Source organism: Lissotriton vulgaris, chromosome 5, assembly GCF_964263255.1.
Source record: "Lissotriton vulgaris chromosome 5, aLisVul1.2, whole genome shotgun sequence".
In the NCBI taxonomy this organism is placed as follows: Eukaryota; Metazoa; Chordata; class Amphibia; order Caudata; family Salamandridae; genus Lissotriton; species Lissotriton vulgaris.
This window is the reverse complement of record NC_141693.1, coordinates 1,443,396,480-1,443,419,127: the sequence shown is the minus strand read 5'-3', so window position 1 is coordinate 1,443,419,127 and position 22,648 is coordinate 1,443,396,480.

The following is a 22,648-nucleotide window of genomic DNA, read 5'->3' as shown; positions in this document are numbered from 1 at the left end:
TAGCTGCCCAGACATCTGATGCTCTGGGGTACTGCCACTGTGTGTTCTTGGCTGCTTCTTCGGTCCACACCCTTTGTTTTCACTTCTTTGTTGCTTTTGCATTTGCTTAAAAGGGGTTGTTAGCATAGTCGGATTCTTAGCTTTGCCCTTGTACCATGTCTCCATCCATGCTGTCTGAGGGTCTGAGTTACTCTGATTTAGGATTAATTGTTGTACCAATTGTTATTTGGATATTTTACACCTATTTCACAATGTACCTTGTACTTGGGCTTTTGAGTGTCGTTTCCTTTAGTTGTGCTAGATGGTTATAGTTTCATTGTCCCCTTCTCCAGCTGCTGTTTGCCTCTGGATTCTTGAAGATGTTGTAGGTTGCATTTGCATGGCCTTCTTGTCGTACCTTCTTGCCTCTGCCCCAATTATTTTGGGGAAAAGAGGTCTTTTGGGCAGATTGCTTGCCTCATGTGTTCAGGAGCATTGTGACCATTGTGGTGGCTCTACTACTCTAGCTGTGTACTGGGTATGGGACACTGGTGTCTTCTGCGGTGGTTCTACTGTTTCTGATCTGAACTCCTTCCATCGTTATTGCTGCTTATGGTGACTTTACTTGCTTGTTTGGTCTGTTGCTCCTCAGATACTCAACTTGGGGAACATTGGTGGTTCACTATGATTCTGTGGTTCTTGATGCTGGCTCACCAATGAGCTTGGTGCCTTGAATGCTATGTCATGCTTCAACAGTGGCTTCACTTGCTGATCCTATTTATTCCTAATCATTTTTGGAGTTTGATTATGGAGTGCCATATGTCCCTTGTAGAAGCTTCTGCTTGATCTCCACTGAGCATGGTTTACATGTCTTTTTGCAGGGGTTCAAGCTCTTTGGGGTTTCTTTGACATGGCTTGCTTCTTTGATGAGTGTCATGCACTTGACTGGCCTCATGTGTTGTTAGAACCCTGTTCAGAGAGTCACTGGGAAAGCAAGAGTTACTGGGCCTAACCATGGGTGCTGAGGCCTTCTTCTCCTGATGTCCCAGGGCCAGATCTACCATGGATCCTGAGCAACTAGGCCAAGTACCACTTCAACACTAGACTTTCAGTGGCAGTTCAGGTCAAGCAATCCAAGGCTTCTCAGGGGGGAGGTAGATAACTCAAAATACAGTCAGTAGCAGCAATAAATGTTTATGCACACAAAGTAAAGTAAAGTGACATTCACAAACAATACACATGGTCCACTGCAGTCAGGTCTCTACTGTTTCATGGACGGGTCCATGAGTCCCACTCCCCTCTCTCTAGCAGTAGTGGTAATTCCTTGTTTAATATAGGCAGCATCCAGGTTAATCTCCACTAGTAGTCTGAGTCTCAGGAGTCCCACATTGACTTCATTAAAGTCAAAAGTATTCAAGTACCAAAACACCATCTAGCAGGCAAGTTCCCGGGGGATGTCTGGCCCCTAAATCAGTCTTCCTGCACCAGCATGATCTAAGGAATGGGAGTCTCTGAGTGTGCACCCTTTACAGGCAGTGAAGCGGCAGTGGGTGCCTCTGGTAAGTCTTTCACACATAGCCTGGGAGGGTTCAATGAGATGTCCTCAAGTTCCTCACACACAGTTCTGAGCATCAGGGGCCGGGGTTCACAATGCTCCTCCAACGCTGGTAAGCTCCTTGGTATCCTTAACACAGGTGGGGAGGTAGAGGGGTGTGACACTCCTAGTGCTGGTCCTCAGTTGCAGCTTGAGCCTCCTAGCGTCAACACAGGAGCCTCCTTCCTCCTCCTCCCACGCTCTTGACCAGACACATTATGTGCCTTGTCCCAGTGGCATACGGGAGTCATCGGTCTTCCTCTGTACACAGGCTTCGCCTGATCAGCACAGCAGCAATCTTCACAGCACCCTACCAGACATCTAGGATTGACAACTTAGCTCCGCACACAGACTATGGACCAAATTGGCATAGCAGCACTCTTCATGCAGAGTCATCTGGCATACGATGTCACCGACGTAAAACCTGCACATGAGTAATGACCCATTTGGTGCAACAATGCTCATGGCTCACTTCATAGCAGCCCTCCTCTGACATAACAACCCGAGTGGTGCAGCAGCCGTCTCCTCACACCTTGCTACTGGGATCCAATGTCCAGGATTCCCCACTGGTCCTCAATCCCTCCAACGCTGTTTAGTAGTAAACATAGCAATATTATGTGTTCAAAGGAGTTCTGAAAACTTTTGGGCCTGGTGTTACAGCACCTGTTGCACCATTCAAATCATTACCCTGTTGTCTGCAAGGTAAATGCACTTGTGGTTGCCTGTATAGTGGTAAAATATAGCAATATTAGGTGTTTACAGGATTTCTGAAAATGGCGTGGCCCGGTGCAACTGCACCTGCTACACCATTCAAATACAGGCTCTGTTGCCTGCAAGATAACTAGACATGTTTAGTAGTAAAATATACCAATAATTGGTGTTTAGTGGAGTTATGACAATGTTTGGACCTGGTGCCACTGTGCCTGCTGAACCATTTAAATCGAGTCCCTTTCAACTGCAAGATAACTCCACTTGTGACTGCCGGTATAATAGTGAAATGTTGCAATATTCGGTGTTTAGAGGAGTTCTGACAACGCTTGGGCCCAGTGAAACTGCACCCGCTGCACCATTCAAATAATGATCTTGTTGTCTGTGAGGTAACTGCACTTGTGACTGCCTTTTTAGTAGTAAAATATAGACATTTTAGGTGTTTAGTGGGTTGCCTACAGCTTTTTGGTCCTGGTGTCCAAGCACTTGCTGCACCATTGAAATGATGACCCTGTTGTCTGCAAGGTAACTGCACTTGTGACTGCCGGTGTAGTTTAAAATGTTAGCAATATTCTGGGTTTAGTGGGATCCCTAGAGCTTTTGTCCCTGTGTTGCTGCACCGCTGCACTTGCTGCACTTGTTGCACCATTCAAATCAAGTCCGTTTTAACTGCAAGGTAACCACAATTGTGACTGCCTGTTTAGTACTCAAATATAACAATATTATGTGTTCAAGGGCGTTCTGGCAACTTTTGGCCCTGTTGTCTGCAAGATAACTGCAATTGTGGCTGCCTGTTTAGTAGTAAAATATAGCATAGCTCATGTATAGTAACTTTATTTTTAATGTGCAATGTTTATTACCACATTTAGAATTTGATCATAATGACCAAATAGATTAGGTTGAAAAAAATCAACCCAATAATGCCAACAAAGTGCAAATAAAGGTACTGGAGCATGAGTAGGAAATGCCGCAAATGTCCAAAGGCATCTGCTTTACACAACTAAGTAATGAAAAGCAAGCCTTTCAGCATACTTTTAGAAGCTGTCTGCCTTTTCCGTGGAAGAAATCTTATCTTGACAGTGAATGGGACTTAAACAGTGTTAAAAACTTTAGTAGAGGTATCATAAATGCATGAAGCAAGGGGAAATGAACAAAAATAAACAATTCCACAAAAAAACCAAATGAACACAGTGAATCGGCTATGGGAATGAGATTTCAGTGAAACCTAAAAAGGACCTATTTACTTCTACTGATCTCTCCACAGTATGCTGCCACCACTGCGCTTGTGCTGCTTAACTGTTGGTAAAATCATTAGTCTTTCAGCACTATGAGGGTAGCGCTTTGGACACCATACCTGTCTATGAAAGACTGCAATCTGTGAGACAGGCTTACATCAGTGTGCGCACGCATGAGCCGTGTTCCCCCATGGCAACAAAAATCAGCATTAGGGATCCTGACATCATTACAACTGCTGCAATGAGAGCAGAGGTGAAAGTCCATCGCCATGTGAGGGACTTTTCTATCCCAACATAAGTGTTTTGGTAGCTGGCATGCTTTTCAGTCACCATTTGTGTTTGTTTGAGACTAGTGATAGAGCGCAGGTTCACCTGCCTAAGATTTCACCATACTCACCTGGGCCCATAAACACATATACACTTTGAACAGGTAAACCTACGCTTAACCAGTGATTAATTTTAACCTTTTAGGACCTATACCTTGACTTACCAATCCTTGTCACCGGTACCTAGAGTCCTAAGGGATCAAGGGAGTTAGGAAGAAAAAATGTAGTAAATAAACATTTGCACTCATAAATAATCACAGACTCAGGAAAGATTTAAACGCTTTATCTAAATATTTTCTTAAATGTTAGAGTCCATACTAAATCAATCAGAGCTTGATCAATTTGAAAGAATGAAATCAAAGCAAAATGATGCAGAAATATTATGAGACTTTCTTTAAGCATTGAAACATAGGAATGGTAAGAAGAGGGAAACAGCACAATGACATACCCATGCATCTTTATATTTACCTAGAATGGTGTGAAGACCAACCCTGGCCACGGGCTGGGATAAAGGATAGGACCCCCGATAGTGCAGTTGCCAACAGGATAGAACAGGTGCAGACCAGAATCAGGATAAGTACGGACCAAATTGGTTCAGAACAGGACCACCGCAGGTCAGGACCGGCACCCACAGCTAAAGTGCAATGTCAGCGTCACAGCCCTCTCTGCAGCTAACAGTCGGACCCCAATTAGGTTAGCAAATTTTCACCCTCAGGAACCCCGATTGGGTTATCAAACTCCTTCCCAGAACCCCGATTGGGTTATCAAATCTTCTGACAGAGTGCTCCGCCTATTGAGTGCTTTGGGTCAGTGACAGGTCAGCTATTCGGACAAGTCGGACAATCTAACTAGCTAAGCCTACCTTAGTTATACCATTTTCCAGGGCAGTGTACCACCCCCCAATGTTGCAAATGTGTGTATTCCCTCAATTTGCTTGGTCAAAAGACAAGGAGAGGTCATCACACCATACCAGTTATGAGGTCATGCTCTTCAATATTCAGACTAATGTTCCCGCCCAATATTTTATTTTCCCATGCACTTTTATTCCACCCGGCAATGAATGTTACAATAGTAAATACAATGTATAATTTGACATCATCTTGGAGGTTCAGGAGGTCAGGTTCCCAGGAACATCTTCTAGCAAGTCGAGAGTTGGCAGGAATTCAATGCCATGGCTTGTAGACTCGGCTGAATTCGGCGCATGCCCAGTTTCAGGACCCAAGATGGAACATCAATATACTCGATTGGTCAGAACACGAGCTAATAGCAAAGTCAAAGAGAAACAGTTTTAGAAACTTTTATAAATGAATGCGCTGTATACCACTTATCTCTACTCTATTCCCATTACTTTATTTTAACTACAGCATTAGGGATTATGCAGAACGAAAATAAGATAAAATAAAATAAAATAAAATCTCCTTAGTCAGCCGACTAGAGTCAAATACTGAGTACATGCTCTGGTTAACAGAATCACCACTGAATGTGGAACATACATGGTTACAGGGTGTCCCATAGTGATGGATTCACTTTGCTCAAGACTCATGCAGGTTGCAGCTACTGCTTTCAGACATCTTGGCAATGCAGATGCCACTGGATCTAGTGTGGATGAAAAATATGCCACAGGACGTCTCATTAATCCGTGAGTTTGGGTCAGAACAGACAATGCACAATTGTCATGTGCATCACAGAATAATGCAAATTATTTTGAATAATCAGGCATCCCTAAGACTGAGCTGAGCAGAGACAGTCTCGCAGCTTCAAAAAAGGCAGTCATGCTTTCGTCATCCCATTCTACTGGGCCTTTTGCTCTTTTCGTTGTCATCTGCATCAGAGGTTTAGCTAGGACTGCAAATCCCACAATCCACTGCCTGCAGTAACCTACAACTCCAAGAAACATTCTGATTTCTTTCTGTGTCTGAGGTAGATTCAAGTTTCTAATTATTTTGATTCTTTCAGAGGTGACTCGTCTAACGCCTCTGTCTATCTGGTGCCCGAGATACTTTACCGATGTGGTGCAGAATTGCAACTTCTCAGGTGACACGTTATGCCCTCCTTCTGCCAAATTATTCAGCAATGCAATGGTATCAAGGACACAGTCATTTCGAGTCTTAGGGCCATATGTATCAAGCTAATTAGCATTCGCAAAGGCCGAAATTCTGCGAATTTTGGCCTTTGCGAATGCTAATTTGACAAATGGCATGTATCAAACATGTTTGATGCAAAATAAGGAATAGCAAAATTTGCAATTCCTTATTTTGCGATTGCACTTAAGGAATCGCAAATTTTGCGATTTCTTAAATGCAATGTATCAAACAAAAAATATTCAAAAAATGCCATTAAGGAATCGCAAATTACCACCAACTTCTAGTTGGTGGTAATTTGCGAATTCTTTTCAAAAAGCTTTTTTCCAAAAAAACAAAAGGTGCCATATGACGCCCATACATGCCCTAAGGGCATGTATGTGCGCCATATGCCCCCAAATGTCTTTTTCAGGGGTGCAGCAGGGTGTTCTTGAGACACCCCTGCACCCTTGAAGAAATTCCTAATTTGCGATTAGCTAATTGCTAATCGCAAATTGCACCATTAATTCCTATGGGCCTCCTGGCCCATGGAAATGAATGGGTAATTTGCGATTAGCAATTTGCTAATCGCAAATTAGGAATGGTAAAGAATCGCTATTTAATAGCGATTTTGTACATGCATACCGTTTTGCGAATTCCAAATAGCGATTCCTTAAAATTCGCTATTTGGAATTTGCTAAACGGTAGTATGATACATATGGCCCTTAGATGCCACCAACATGTCGTCTATATATTGCACCAGGACAGACTGTCCAGGCAAGACCAGAGATTCAAGAATTTTTTTTCAATATCTGATTGAAAATCGATGGACTCTCTCTGTGCCCTTGAGGGACACAGTTCCAAGCGTAGACATGGTCGGCATATTTGAACGAGAAAAGATATTTGCTATCTGGATGTAATGGTATGGAGAAAAATGCACGGCACATATCTATTACCGTGAAGCATCTGGCTCCCCGCGGTATCTGATATAGAATCACTGCAGGATTTGGCACAACTGGACAACATGGGACGACAATTTTATAAATTTTTCGAAGGTCTTGTATGACCTTATATTTCCTGCTCTGTTTCTTTATGCCAATTATCGGTGAATTACATGGACTGCTCATTGTTTCTTGTAAAATGCATTGCTCAACCAATCGCTTTATTTCTCCTGCAACACCTGCTTTTATTTCTGGGCTCATTTTGTATTGTTTGGGTAAACTGCACCTTCTTTCACTGTCACTTTTACTGGGTCAACATTTGCCATTAATCCTATATCTTTCCCAGTGAAATCCTATACTTCAAGATTCACCGAATGCTGTAATTCTTTTGGAAGGTCTTCCACTAGCATCTTTTTATTTTCTGTTTCTTGTTCGGCCAACATTAATTTATAAACTCCATCTTCATCTGGGGTTTGAATTTCAACACCACCTGGGGTGCCAAAGATTGTGCAATTCATTGTGCATAGCAAGTCCCTACCTAATAGGTTTACTGGAGTCGCACACCACAAATTTATGCATTTCTTTAAACTTCCCTATTCTGATCTCCATAGGTTCTGTAACAGGGGTACTAATTTGTTTGTTAGAAATGCCCACTACTTGGATCGCTTCTCCCGAGAGGGAAAGGTTTGGAACATGTGCTGTTCTCACAGTATAACAGGTGGCGCCAGTATCCAACAAAAAGGTAACATAATTTCCCTCAACTTTTCCCTCAATGTATGGACTGATCTACTGGCAAGGATGCGCCAAGTACGCACTCCTCGTCCTCCCCTCTCAGGCACCGTCAGTTACTATCTTCCTTCGAAAAATGCGTCACTCAAAAGAATTGTGATGTCATTGCATCTCTCCTTCCACTTCCCTCCCAATTTGTGGTATCCACCTTGTAATTTGCTTGGCTCCAAGAATCTGGCATAGGTACAAGTGGTTACTGGTTCTGTATTACCTGTTGCTGTGGCTTCCTTGTCACCCTATTCTGCGTCTGTGGATTCAAATTATCGTTTTGTACAGGGTTACTCAATACAGATTTACACTCGTTCCTCCAATGCCCCATTTTTCTGCACCCATGACAAGGAAATTTCTTCTTGGCCTCCTCTCTGTTCATTCTACCTCTTGATTTACCCCCTTTTCCATCTCTGTGATTCTTAATTTCTTTCAATTGAATTAACTGAAGTTCCTGTTGCTCTGCTAATTTTTACTTGTGCCCACATAACCTTTTCTTCTAAATTCTTTCGTTTATTGTCAATTTCCTCCCCACAATATTTTGCATACTTAAGTATCTCATCTATTGGCTTGGCCTGCCAGACGATTTTATGATCTTTAATCATTTGCGAAATTTCTGGTTTTAGCCCTGATACAAATCAATAAATAAAATGTGTCATGTCTTTCGTGTCAATGCTTTCCAAACCACTGCACTGCTTGAATACCTGTAAAAGACGTTCATGATATGCATGTACTGATTCATCCTTATTTTGGGTAGTTCTGTCTATTCTTGTCCAGTAAGTTTCCTTTGGGGGAACCTTTCCTTTCAAGTACAGTATTACTTAATTATATTTTTTCATAACTTCATCTGACGGGGCTCCTGTCTTCGTGTCTCTAGGGTACTCATCATTAGGCCAATCAACCGCTATCTTACATTCTGTCCATAAATCCACAGGAACCACAATGTCAAATAACCCATCTTAATCTTTTAGCAGCACTTTTGAGACTTTTACAAATCTTTCAACCTGCCTGTACCACTCTATAGGTTTCTCTCTGAGTTTCCGGAAATCGTTTGTAAATGACAAAATATCTTGTCGGGACCATGGAACATGCGCATAATTTCCTCCAGGCACTTCTCTCATCGGGCACAACCTTTCCACTTTTTCTGGTTCTTTTAATAAATATTAATTTGCAGTATTTTTTGCTTGGGCCTCCTCCATTTTCTTTGCCCATCTAGTTTTCCATTTGTCTAAATCACCCCACTTCTGTAACAATGACAGTAACCCCTTGATCTGCACTTTACGTCCAGACACATTCATGTTTTATAAATCTTTGTCAGAAAATTCAGCTCAGTAAGGTTTCTATAAAACTTTAGATTTTCCAATATCAATTCCCATTTCAGAAGCCAAATTCATTAATTTTTCATTAAATGTTTTAGTATTGCGAGTGATACTTCAACTTATAAACAACAATTTGTCCTCATTGAGAGTGTTTAACCTATCTAAACCCACATTTCCAGCCATCATTTCTTCTAATTTAACTCTTAATTTAAAAATATCCAATACCTTCAGCTGTGATTTTGGTTTTTCTATCCATCTGGACCATCTCTCTATTTCTTCTGGGGTTATTACAGTAGCAATTCTTGTACCTGAGGAGGTTTCAATCGTACCTCTCTAGAAGTTCCAGGATGTTTTTTTCTGACTGAATCATCCACTGGTTCCCTTATAGATAAATCCATCAGGGAAATCACTGACTCTCATTCACTTGCTTGGTCACCAATTATCAAAGGTTCTTTTCTAGATTACACTACAGGTGTAGTCAGAACAGGAGGTTTGGGACAGGACTGTTTTTCTCCAAATAATGGAACATCAGGACCTATGGTTACTGCAATTGTCAAGGCTTCAGGACTCCTATTTAAATGTGAAATTTTCTGAATTAATTCACTTCTCTGTTTATTTATGGCTTCTCATTCCCTCTCCTGTAGCACTTTTTCTAACAAAGTTTCATGCATTACTTGTGGAACGAAAGGTGGTTTCAAAAACGGGGCGCTGGGTTAACTCTATTTGCTTCTTCATGGTAAGGTGGCAGACTTTTCATTAACAAATCCTCCAAATAGTCATCATCTGATTCACCACTAATCATTAAACTTTTTGTTTTTTCTGTGCATTTGCTTCCTGACGCTTCCTCTAAAGTCCATACAGGATATAATCCTTCTACTAACATAGACTGTCTCCATTTCTTAATTTGTTTATCTCTTGTCTCTTTTGAAAATCTGGCATAAAATGTACTCCAATGTCTGTCGCTTTTAGGTCTATCTCGCTCAAAAGCCTCAGTTTCCCATTCCTCTAATGCTTCGCACTGAGTTAATCTAGGTCTGGGATCTAATTCATTCATACGTGTTCTCGAATTGTACAAAACTCTACCATTAAAGGTACCATGTTCTGGAAATGTCAACACACCATGTTGTGTACTCTGTCCAATTTTTTAACCACACACAGGTGTGGTAGCCCCTTTCTACCATCATGTATGATGCAGGCGTATTTGGTGGAGGAATAATAATCCCTTCTCTAGTTTTAAATGTTTTGTCCTTTTTAAAGAAATTCTTAATTCATTTAAATAGCGAAATTTTTCTCTCTCCTCCGTACATGATATAAGGTCTTCCCCTTATATACTGCTCGTGCCCAAAACCTAAGTACCTCCTATTGGGTCTATTTCCTGTAACTGTTGGGTCTAAATGCCACATATAATTTGCACCAATAAATGTAATATGCAGCTACACTCAATTGTTTACTAAATGCTTCACCAATACCAGTGTGTTTCTTATTTTCGAGAACAAATAAGTGATTTGAATTCAAATTACTTTTGACCAATGATTGCGTGGCTTTTCTCGTGAGAAAAGTTCCCACGCTCCTGCACTCACCCCTCGTTTACAATTACCTCAGCTACACACCCACTGTCGCAACCAATAACAGCACGGCTCTGAGTGACGTCAGCGCAGCTCCGCAACTGACTCCTTCTTTTGCAAGGTAATACGAGAACTTATTTCTTTTCACTTTATATGCAATACTCCTTAATTAACAATGTAAAAACATTTGCCACTGTGCCTAAGTGATTAAATTCAAAGGAAAGAATAATTTATTTTACTGCGAGTAAATCTCTTACGTTTACTCTTAATAAACTGCGAGTAGATCCCTTCCGCCTACTCTTCATACAAGCATTAGAGACCCTGTTACTCCCTCGGGCTTACCCTTTCTAGGTGATATAAGGCCAAAGTTTCACCAACTAACTCCTTTGCTATCATTTATTCAAACATTTATACAGAAAATCCCTAATCAGTGCTTCCAGTTTTACCTAACCATGCACTTACTTCCTTAGGCAAGTGACCTCATTGCAAAGTGGCTTCCATTTAACACCCTCTATTCTGCCCCCAGGGATTCCAAACAAACATAGAACAATACAAACAGGTTTTGGTTAATACATAAAATCAATGCAATTTCAAAAATAATCAATACACGACTAACTACCTATCTTAACTAAACCCTAACCACCACTCTGCTACCAAAAGAAATACTGAGAGAGCGCGGGTTCACCTGCCTAAGATTTTACCATGCTCACGTAGGCCCATAAACACATATACACTTTGAACAGGTAAACCTATGCTTAACCTGTGATTAATTTGAACCTTTTAGGACCTATTTATTTTTTAAAAACAGTTTTTATTGCAGAATCAGATAAAGTGCACATCAATCAACTTAGGATCTCCTTAGGCAGATTCAGTGCTCTCTTATCCCCTTCCGGATGCTTTGTACACAGCCATTCAGCCCACATCCCGGAGGTCGGGCGGCGACATTCGTTAACATGATGTTCACGGTTGGGCTGCTTGCTGTGGTCCACACACGGAGCCGTCCGCCCTCTGCTTTTCTAACTTTTCGCCCCGTACCCCATTGTTCCTTGTCAAGTATGTTACTGGCACTCCACTGAATCCCTGGATGCCTTCCCTCCCCCCCCTCTCCCCCCCCCCCAGTGTCATCGTCGAATACCTGGTGTTGGGATATGTGTCTACGCTGTGGGACTTAGGTGCAGTGTATTGTTTACTGAGTGTGTGTGTCTGGTGCAGGAGCTGGTATCCTTTCGATCTCTGCTGGTGCCGCTGGGTCCACTGTCTCCTCCTCCTCCCCATCTTCTCCAACGTGCTATCCCTCAATGCCTGCACTAACATCTCCCATGCCATTGCTGCTTCCTGCGCCTTCTCGTCTGATCTACGGCAGGCCAGCTGGTATCTGATCGTGCTCTCTGCTGTCGCCTATTTCAAGAATTCATTCAGCCACTTACGGTGTGTCGGCCCCGATTTCGATTTCCACCCTTTGGTCAGCTCCCTCTTCGCTATAATCAGGCCCATGCCGATGAATTTGCTTGCTAATTTGTTCTTGCGTGTATGTGGGAACCAATGCAAAATGGTGACCGCGGTATCGTACTGCAGGTCTCTATCCGCTACCTCGTTCAGAGTAATTCCTATCTCCCTCCAGTAGTCTTGCAAGTGAGGGCAGCCCCTCAGCATGTGCACCAGATCTGCTCCTGTCCGATTACATCTGGGGCACGCTGCGTCTGCCGCTCCAAAGTATGCAGCTATTTTGCTCAGGGTAAGGTAAGCCCTATGGATGATATAGAGGTGTATTAGTTGGAAACGCGCATTCCTAGTGCACTTGCCAGCCCTTCGCACCAGTTGGGACCATGTCGTATCTGGGATTTCCATTTGCGGGTCTACCTCCCATTTATTCTTTAATGACGTGAGAGGTTGCAGGGTTTCCCTATGCATTCTGGAATAGAGGCACGCGACTGCCTTAAACGTGCCTGCCGCCATCATTGTGTACTGGCACGCTAGCGTAGTTGTGGGTTCGATCAGTCCCTCCCCCCAGTGCGCCTGTATGGCGCTCACCACTGCCGCATGTAGCAGATAGTCCCCCCTCCTGAGGTCATATCGCTCCTGCAGAGTCTGGTACGGGGTTAGTACTCCGTCATCGTATAGATCCCCTATCAACTGTAAACCAGCATCTTCCCACCGCTTTAGTCCCGACCAGTCTCCGCCATGTGGGAGTGCCGTCACCATACCCAACGGGATCTCGGGTGCATACGGGTGTCCAGGTCCAGCTTGTTTTTGCGAGCGGTTCCAGCACAATCGGAGCGTCCGTTCCTCTTGGGACAGCCCCCTGAGCAACAATCGTTGCTGCAGTGTTATGTAAGCCAGGACGTGGCGGGGATGCCATTCTCCCTCTCCTGCTCCGGTCCCCGGTAGACTCTCGCAACTTCCTGCGTGAAGAACTGCAGTTGAGCAGCCAGGTAGTAGAGCTCGAAGTCCAGGATCGCCAGGCCACCCTCATCCTTCGGGCGAGTCAGCGTCGCCAGCGCAATTCTACGCCTGCCTGTTCCCCATAAGAAGGACACAACCATCAACTTCAGTCGTTTAAAGGTCGCTCCCGGAATCCATACAGGGAGGTCCGGAAGAAGTATAATAATCTCGGCAGGGCTATCATTTTTATGAGTGACACCCGGCCCGCCACTGAGAGAGGCAAGGAGGCCCAGAAGGACATACTACCCTGTAATGTGCGGATACAACGCCCTATATTACCTTCTAGTAGGTCTGCAGGGTCGTGGTATATATGCACCCCAAGGTAGCTCACGCAGTTCGGTTCCCAATGAAGCAACGGGCAGGTTGGGGGGCGCACCTCCCCCTTCCGCAGGGGGAAGAGGCAGGTCTTTGTCCAGTTAACCCGCAGGCCTGAAAGGTCGCCGAAGCGCGCCAGCAGTCTCTCTGCGCCTTCCACCGCCATCTCAGCATCCTACAAGAATAGGAGAAGGTCATCTGCGTACAAGGATATGAAGTGGCGGGCCCCACGGAATTCTAGTCCGTTGTAATGCTCACCCCTCCTAGCCATCGCTGCAAGAGGCTCCACCGCGAGCGCAAACAACAGCGGAGAAAGTGCACATCCCTGTCTGGTCCCCCGATTCACTTCATATTGGTCAGACACTAAAGGTCCGACTTTCACCCCTGCTCTTGCTGATGAATACAGCGCTTTCGTCCAACCTATATATCCGTCGCCTAGGCCAAAACCCTGCAGTACCCGATATAGGTATGCCCACTCCAGGCTATCGAAGGCCTTCTCGATGTCGACAGCCAGTACGAGGGGGGCCCTCGCGGCCTGAGGCGGGTCGTCTACCAACCTAAGGAGCCTACGGATGTTGTGCGTCGTGTTCCGTGTAGGTATAAAACCTGATTGATCTCTGTAGACCAGGTCCTGCATGTGGGTCAGCAGCCTGTTGGCCAGCACCGTACTCAAAATTTTGTAGTCCGTCGTCAACATAGATAACGGTCGAGAGGATGCTGGGTCTGTGTGTTCCCTTCGTGGTTTTAATAATGGTATCATTATGGCTTCGCTCATCGATTGGGGGAGTCTCCCCTTATCCTTGGCTTCATTGTATATTACTTGCAGTCTCAGGGCCAGTTGTTCCAGATACCTCCCGTAAAATTCAATGGGTAACCCGTCTATCCCCGGCGTTTTGTTACACGCCATCCGTTTTATCGCTCCTCTTATTTCTGCTAGTTCTATTGGGCCGCCTAGGGCGCCGGCCTGTTCCCGATCTAATTGCGGTAACTGCAGGTCGCTCAGAAAAGAGTCTATTGCTTCAGTCTGGTCCCCTATCTCACTCTTGTACAATCTCTCATAATAGGATCGAAAACATTCCAATATGTCCTGCTGTGTACTATAAGTACTGCCGTCACTCCCCTTCAGGGTCATAATCGGCTGACTGCTCCTACTGGGGTTCGCTAGCCAAGCCAGGAGTGTTCCCGTTTTGTCCCCCTCAGCAAGAGTCTTTGTCAAATATGTTTTATAGTCGAAGCTTCGAAGGCGCTCCACCTCTACCGCCACTGCTTCCCGCCCTTCACTTACCCTCCCCTGGAGCTCAGGGTGATTGGGGCGCTCTTGTTCCGCCTCCCTCAGCTTCCTCTCAGCCCTATCCAGGTCATCTAACAGTGACCTGCGTGCTCCTGCAAATTTCCCTATGCAATGCCCCCGTACTATTACTTTGAACGCGTCCCACTCCATGGCCCTGGAGGAGGCTGTGCCCTCGTTCTCTTCGAAGTATTGTAAAATCCTATCGCCTAGTGCTGCACGGAAGGGTGGGTCGTCCAGCGTGTCCGGCCGTAGCCGCCACGTCGAAATCCGTGAGATGACATTCATCCAGTCTAGTGTTAGGAGTAGGGGGTTATGGTCAGATATCGTGCGCGCTAGGTATTCAGTCCGGGCCACTGCTGGAAGTACCGACCGAGAGCACAGGAAGGTATCAAGGCGGACGTGGAGGTCATGTATACTGGAGTAGAACGAGTAGTCCCGCTCTGTAGGATGTTGTACACGCCAGGCGTCTGCCAAGCCCCATCTTCCCTGCCATTCTGACCTGCATCTTGCTAATCTATGTACCGGGGATGCGTGTATTGGTGGGTGCGATCTATCTAGAGAGGTATCTTCAATGGAGTTGAAGTCCCCCCCCATCAGCACAGGGCCTGTGAAGTAGCTGGCCAGGACTCTGAAAAGCCGCGCAAAATAAGTTGCTTGGTCAACATTCGGAGCATATATGCTACTGAGCACTATGTGCCGGCCTCTGAGTGTACCCTCCACTGCCACAAATCTCCCATCCGGGTCTATGATGTGCCTAGTCACCTGGAAAGGAATACCCGCTCTAATCCAAATTAACACCCCTCTAGCAAAGGCAGAATACGTGGTGTGAAACAGGTGCCCGCTCCATCTACGCTGTAGCGCTATTCCCTCTTTCTTTGTGAGATGAGTTTCTTGTAGGAATGCTATGTGTACCCCCCTGCGGACTAGGTAAGAGTGGACCTTGTGCCTCCTTGCCATCGTATTCTGTCCCCGCACATTCCAAGACACACATTTTATCGATCCCGCATTAGCCATTGTCCCATTGTGGTCGGTTTAGTTCAACTATGAATGGACTCCAGACATCATCTGTCCCCGCCATTCCCCAACATTGTCTCTTCTTCCCCCCCCTTAACCATGCCTTGAGATTCCCCAACTTCTCCAGGTCCCCCCCCCCCAGAACAGGACATAACTGCAGTAGAGTTGCTCCCATCCAAACTGTGTTGAGCAAACGTGCTCTTAAATCTTCCTAGCCCGTAGTCTGAAATACGGAGGCCTTATGGGCCCTGTGGAGCGTGAGCTAACCTCTGGTAACTTCAATCACAGTCCCCATACCCCCGCCCAGCAATACGCATTATGACTCACGATACTCCAGACTGACAGCGGTCTGCTCAAGTGTTCGTAGAGGCGCCATCAATCGTTGCCACCGTCTCCAGGCATCTATGTCCAGGCCTCAAAGTCCAATTATTTCCCCTGACGTCTGTGGTGTGACCTTCGGGCCCCTCCTGTCGCCCAGTTCCGACAACTCAGTCTCCGAGCCCATTTTCTGGCCCTCTGAGCCCGACTCCCTTTCCGACTGGGTAAGCGCCGATCCCGAGACATCCTTCACTGCCTGCAGAGCTGCTCTCCGTTCGCCTTCGGTTTGGGATTCCGTCAGTTTTTTGGACCCCTGCCTGTGCCCACGGAGCCTCCTCGATTTCCTCACTGTTTGTTTCTGGCGCTCTTCCTCAGCTCTGAACCGGGCTCCATCCGTCCCTGCTTTATAAGTGTCCCACCAGGCCCATGCATCCACCGCAGTTGGGAAGAACAGAGCTTTCTCATCTACCACTACTCGGAGCCTGGCCGGGAATAATAGCGAGTACTGTATGCCTTCGGTGCGCAGTTCCTTTTTGATGGAGAGGAATGAGGCTCGCATCCTTTGGGTCTCGAAGGTGTAGTCCGGGAACAGCGTGACCCTGCTGTTGTCCACCTGAAAAGGACCCGCATCTCTGGCTCGTTGCAATAGCCAGTCTCTGTCCTTGTAGTGTAGCAGTTTGATGACCACTGGGCGAGGCGGTAGGCCCTGCTTCGGGGGCCTGGCCGGTACTCGATGGGCCCCCTCCAGTGTGAAGAAGGGAGAAAGGCCCTCCGGGGCCACTTCAGTCTGTAGCCATTCGGTCAAGTAGCCCACCATATCTGTGCCCTCCTTTTTCTCCGGAAGGCCCACTAGGCGTACATTGTTCCTCCGGCTGCAGTTTTCCGCATCCTCCGCTCGCCTCTCCAAAGCTTGTATGCGGTCCAGTGCTTCTGTGAGACTCCCCTCCATCGATTTGTGTGCCGGCACCACTTCTTTCAAGGTGATTTCCGCTTCCTTGACCCTCTCCGCCAACTTCCCGTGATCAGCCCGCAGGAGTCCCAGCCCCGTCGACACCTGCACAATGTCTTGGTGTAACGTCTCCTTCATGGCTGCGATAGCCTCTAGGATCTGGTCCTGCATCTGTTGCAGTTCTGTCGCGGCATGCGTGGTGTCCTCCTGCGCCTCCGTGGTGGGGCTTCCTTCTCCTTTTGCTCCCCTTGGCTTCCCCATCTTGCCCCTGCAATGCCGGCTCGGGTCCACAAGGATAGGCAGAGGTGGCCGGTTCTCCTCGCAGTGGTCAAGTTGTCGGGCTCCTGTCAGGAGAGGCTCGGTCCGGGTGCTATCTATGGGCTCTCCTCCCCGCGGGGTCCCTCTGCACCTTTCCTGCTTTGTAGCCTTCGGTATCAACTGGGTCGGCCCACTGGTGCAACCGCCGTACACTGGGCACTGGGCTGCGCCTCCGCCGCTGCGGTGTCTCGGCTCTTCGGTGAGGCGACAAGGGGCGTGGGGCCCGTTCCGGCTATAGGTTTACTATCGGCTCAGTCCCAACAGGCTCCACGCAATTGTGCTTCCAGGCGATGGGAGGAAACCGCTTTGTTCCATCACTTTTCAATGGCGCGGCTGTGCTCCACGCCGTTGTCACTCCCCGATTCCAGGCTCCCCTCCAGGTCTGCAATAAGGTCAGTGTTTCCCACTCCCCGCCAATCCTCAGTAGTAAGTGCTGTAGTTGCCGTCTGCTGTGTTGTGTGGCAGGACTCGGACATCGGCCTGAGCTTTTTCAGTGTCCCCCTGGTCACTGCCAGCCTGTGGCAGCCCCCGTGGATAAGATCCAGACCAGGCCCAAAAGCCGGGGGGTCGCGCAGTGAAGTAGGCTCACTGGAAGGCCCACAGCCTGGATGGGCCGCCACCCACTAATCAGTCTCTGAACAGCCTCTTTGTCAGTGGCGCTCACCAAGGGGGGTCACCGCTCTTGTTGGAGCACCGCACTCCTGTCGCCCCGCCGGTCTGATGTCTGGCGTCCACCTCACGGGTCCCAAAGTCCTCGCTGGTCTGGGGGCAGAGGGTCAGTCGGGGCTCCCCCACTGGGATCGCGCCGCGGGTGGGTGGTCAGGGTCTCCCCCAGCGCGGCCCCACTCACCAGTTCCTAGACTCAGGGTATTCACCCTACTGTCCGGGTGAGGCCGGCCGCAGTCTGCTCCGCTGGGGGCTAGCGGACCCCACTTGGCTCACTCTCCGCCCAGGCCTCAGATCCGCGGCAGCTCCAGTGCCGCCGACTCCGACATGCTGATTGCGGTAGGGCTGGGCCGCCGGGGAATCGCAATCGCCCGTCTCCACTCCCCATCGCACCAGAGGGGCGTCACCGCCATCTTCACTTGCTTGGGCCGTCCGATGGGCTCCGCAGTCGTACTTCGGTGCTCCCGGGGGATGGTAGGCCCCAGAAGCCGGGGTGTAGATTTGCTTTCCCTTCGTGGGGGGGCGGAGCCTCCCCGAAGTCACTCGCGCCCGGCGCGCCGTGCCGGTCTCCCCAGAGTCAGAGGGGCCAGGGGTCTGCCAGCCAGCCCCGACCTCCCTTCCAGCCGCTTACGGTTCCTTCTCCTTCCTTCAGCCGGGTCTCGAAGCTGGGGCCGCCGTTACTCCCCGGCCACCAGCTCGGATGGGGCCGCCATCTTGAGCCTCCGTGTCGCGGGCTTTCACGATCGATTTGTGCCGGTCTCCGTGGCTCCGCCGGCACGCGGATCGAACCTGAGCTGACCCAATTACAATACCTGGGATCACCCAGAGTTTCGCGGGATCCCAGGTCTAATTAAGGATGTTTTGTTCGGATTATCGGGCGGAGGGTCGGGAGCCTCGCTAGGCTGCTACCGTCCTCATCGGCTGCAAGCCACGCCCCCAACCTTTTAGGACCTATATCTTGACTTACCAATCCTTGTCACCAGCACCTAGAGTCCTGAGGGAACAAGGGAGTTAGCAAGAAAATAGGTAGTAAATAAACATTTACACTCATAAATAACCACAGACTCGGGAAAGATTTAAATGCTTTATCTAAATATTTTCTTAAATGTTAGAGTCCATACTAAATCAATTAGAGCTTGATCAACTTGAAAGAATAGAATCAAAGTAAAATGATGCAGAAATATTATGAGACTTTCTTTAAGCATTGAAACATAGGAAGGGCAAGAAGAGGGAAACAGCACAATGACATACCCATGCAGCTTTATGTTTACCTAGAATGGTGTGAAGACCAACCCTAGCCGCGGGCTGGGATAAAGAATGGGACCCCTGATAGTGCAGGTGCCAACAAGATAGAACAGGTGCAGACCAGAATCAGGATAAGTACGGACCAAATTGGATCAGAACAGGACCACCGCAGGTCAAGACCGGCACCCACAGCTAAAGTGCAATGTCAGCGTCACAGCCCTCTCTGCAGCTAACAGTCAGACCCCGATTGGGTTAGGGAATCTTCTCCCTCACGAACCTCAATTGGGTTGCCGAACTCCTTCCGAGAACCCTGATTGGGTTATCAAATCTTCTGACAGAGGGCTCCGACAGCACCTCTGCTCTCGATCGCCTATTGAGAGCGTTAGGTCAGTGACAGGTCAGCTATTTGGACAAGTCAGACAATCTAACTAGCTAAGCACACCTTAGTTATACCATTTTCCAGGGTACTATACCACCCCCAAATGTTGCAAATGTGTGTATTCCCTCAATTTGATTGGTCAAAAGACGAGGAGAGGTCACACACACCATACCAGTTATGAGGTCATGCTCTTAAATATTCAGATTAATGTTCCCGCCCAATATTTTATTTTACCATACACTTTTATTCCACCCGGCAATGAATGTTCCAGTAGTAAATACAATGTATAATTTGACATCCTCTTGGAGGTTAAAGAGGTCGAGTTCCCAGGAACATCTTCTAGCAAGTCGAGATTTGGCAGGAATTCAATGCCATGGCTTGTAGAATCAGTGAATTCGGCGTATGCCCAGTTTCAGGACCGAAGATGGAACATCAATATACTCAATTGGTCAGAATACGAGCTAATAGCAAAGTCAAAGAGAAACAGTTTTAGAAACTATTATAAATGAATGCACTGTATACCACTTATCTCTACTCTATTGCCATTACTTTATTTTAACTACAGCATTAGGGATTATGCAGAACGAGCAACTTAGTCAAAGCTGCAATGCAAGCTTTAGCGCATGAGAACATAGAGCAGCCATCTTTAGTTCTAGTGCGCAGAAACAAAGTTTTCCCACCAAAGCAGTAAGCACGTCATGTCACCTGAGTATGACAGACGCATACGCAGAAAAGTGCCCGCGTTGCCGCGGCCATTTTGGGTTAATTGAGTTACGATTAGTAAAAGCACATATGCAAGCTTCCCCAGTTTACTAGAAATGTCGTGTTTTGCATTGGTAATAAGATGAAACATGTTGGTTAATACATTACTTATTATTTTGAGAGGGTTGAATCCAAGCAAGTCGCTTTACGTGCGAAACCTTGCTCCATCACTAGTACTGAAATAGGAGCTGTGGTGTGTCTTTCCACTCGGGCTTTCTTGAGCACTGCAGAGAACAGTGCATAATCCTTATCAGGGATTAAGAATGGGTTTTTGCTCTGAGAGTTACTACTGTCCAAGATTCTGGATCTCCCTTTAATACAACAGTTGGCCTTTTTGTTGGGATGCCTCATGTTCTATATACTCTGTGCTATCTTTTGGGTACCACTACTTGATGACTTGCTTAGTCTCTGGTGCTTAGGCCCATGTTGTCTTTCTGAGGTTGGTTCAGGCTTCTTTGTGGCTGGGCTTTGCACATCCTGCGCCTTTTGAGCAATCAATTTTAGTCACACCCGCTTTTATACATCCTCAGTTAAAGAAAAGGAGTGAAGATAACACTTAAATGACTATCTGGTAAGCACATTCTTCGATTCTTCTTAATTATCACAATACTTACAATAGCTCCACACTCCCTCCTGCATGCCCAGCTTCGACCAGGGTCTGTGAGCCTACTTCAGGCAACTCAGGATCCTTGGTGGTGGCTCCTCCGCTAAGACAAAGGTGCGTTGCCCCACTGCCCAAAAGGCAATAATAAAATGACAATAACGTATCATTATTGTCATTTTATTTTTCCGATTGCATGCAGTTAGTGGCCTTTGTGGGGTGGGGCTGGTCAGAGCAGAGTGGAGTGGTTTGCACTCCCAAAGTGCATATGAACTGTTTGGCTGCATTAGAGAGAGAACATGCACAGGCTCCCTGTTCCAGTCTGAGCACCAATCTATGGTGCTCACACCAATCACAACACTGCATTGCAGCGTTGTGATTGGCTCAGGAGAGCCTGTGTGCCGGGTGCTTCCTGCTGCCAGTTAGAATGCAGAAAGGAAGAAGGAAAAGGATGCAGAGGAGGCACCGGCAAGCTGGTCGTTCTAAGGTGTGTTTTTTTTAATGTTTTTAATTACACCCCCCTTGCCCCACCACTCCTGTTTAGTAGCAGCAGCTACTGATCCTTAGTAAAGGTGGTCATTTATGGGCACACCTGGGAGGGAGGAACTTAAACTATTTTCCCCTTAGCTATGAAGTAGGGCAAATTACTTCAAGGGTGGACATCAGGCCCGGCCCGTGCAGGGCGTTATACCGGGGCGGGTGACGTCAGGCGGGGGAGGGGCAGGGTGGGGGGTTTTAAAATGCGGAATATGGACCATTACAGGGAAGTAACGAAAAAAATAAATAAAGCAAATTTCGTAGCCTACGCTGCATCACATTTGGCGATGCAGCGCGGGCAACGAAATTCGTTTTATTCGGATTTACTATCCTTATACAGAAGAGCGCTGCGTAAGAATTGTCAATGCTTCATTGCACAAAGGATACAATAATAGGGACTTGGTGCAAAGCCGTTCGTGGGCTGCACAGGGGTCAATTTCTGTTGCAAAAAACACTGTGCTGAAAAAGTTTATCATCATTGCTATATGCTCCACTCTGTATCCCTTAGAATCAGCAAGCACCCACTCAAACCCTAATAAACCAGGGCCCATATTATGTATAGATTTTGGCCATGCAAGGAGTAAGAATGTTCTATACAACAATCAAACTAGCGGTAAAGAACAAATTAACATTTCTTTTAAGTTTTGCTCGAGAGGAAATGTTGCTGTGTTAGTGACAAACATACAGAATTATTTAAATAATATAGGATGTTGTCAACAACACAGAAGAGAATCGAGGCGATGGGGAAGATGGTGAAGAAGAAAGTCCTGTAATTATCATGTGCAGTTTAGGTACTATGAGGCTTTTCTATGGAGAGAGTGATTGGAAGCAAGAGACTCTGTTCCAGTGCGTCTGTGACCAGTTGCATGTTTTCAGTAATTATCTCAGGTGACTCTCGCATGCCACTCCACAGCTAAACATACCTTCAGCTTAGTAATTACCTGGTAATCACTGTTATCTAATATTTATTCCTTCCTGGTGGCGTGATAATTACAGGTGACCTCAATAGTTACCGTGGGTCTTGAATCAGGACCTCGCTGTGTTAATTGTATTCTGGAAACGTATACAATTCTAGGCACTCACGGTCTTGGTGTTCCTACATATTTTTGGAAGTGCGTCTTACACGCCTCTCCTGACTTGTTTCAATGAGCAGACCGAAGTCACAGAGAAATAAGACTGAGAGACGTTCAGTAGCGTTACCAATGTGTCATGACCTAGTGCAAAAAAGAGAAAATGCCTTCCTGGTTGCTGTTTGAATTATAAATACATCAATAATCAGGGTTCAGTGGGCCCCTTGGATCTGTGAG